The sequence below is a fragment of the Elephantulus edwardii genome, unplaced genomic scaffold, assembly GCF_000299155.1.
Source record: "Elephantulus edwardii isolate Elephantulus edwardi_28Jun2011 unplaced genomic scaffold, EleEdw1.0 scaffold00024, whole genome shotgun sequence".
NCBI lineage: Eukaryota > Metazoa > Chordata > Mammalia > Macroscelidea > Macroscelididae > Elephantulus > Elephantulus edwardii.
In genome coordinates, this window is record NW_006399774.1 from 23757607 (window position 1) to 23757993 (window position 387).

Here is a 387-nt window from a genome sequence, read left to right on the forward strand (position 1 = left end):
TGAACACTGGCTAAAGGGTCAGCCAGGAGTTAGTTCTGTCTCATGGCACACAACAAGAACAACAACAACATACAGTGGAAAGCTCAGGTGGTCTCTGGACTCAGCACTCAGCAAAGACAATGCCGTGTGGTCTCCCACTGAGTCCAGAGCCCACTCAACCACAGGGTGGATGTGGAATCTTTGAGGGCCATGAGTCCTCTCTGGCCTCAGGGCAGGGGAGGTGGTTAAGGACTCCTATCTCAATAATTTCCAGATGCTCACTCTCAGGTGCAAGCGACACAATGTAGGGCTGAGGAGAAGAAGGCAGAAGAGCTGAAGAGGGTCTCCTGCAGGACTCCTGGACCAGCTGAGCTGTGAGATGGGGTGCAGACCTCAGAGAAGGGCTTG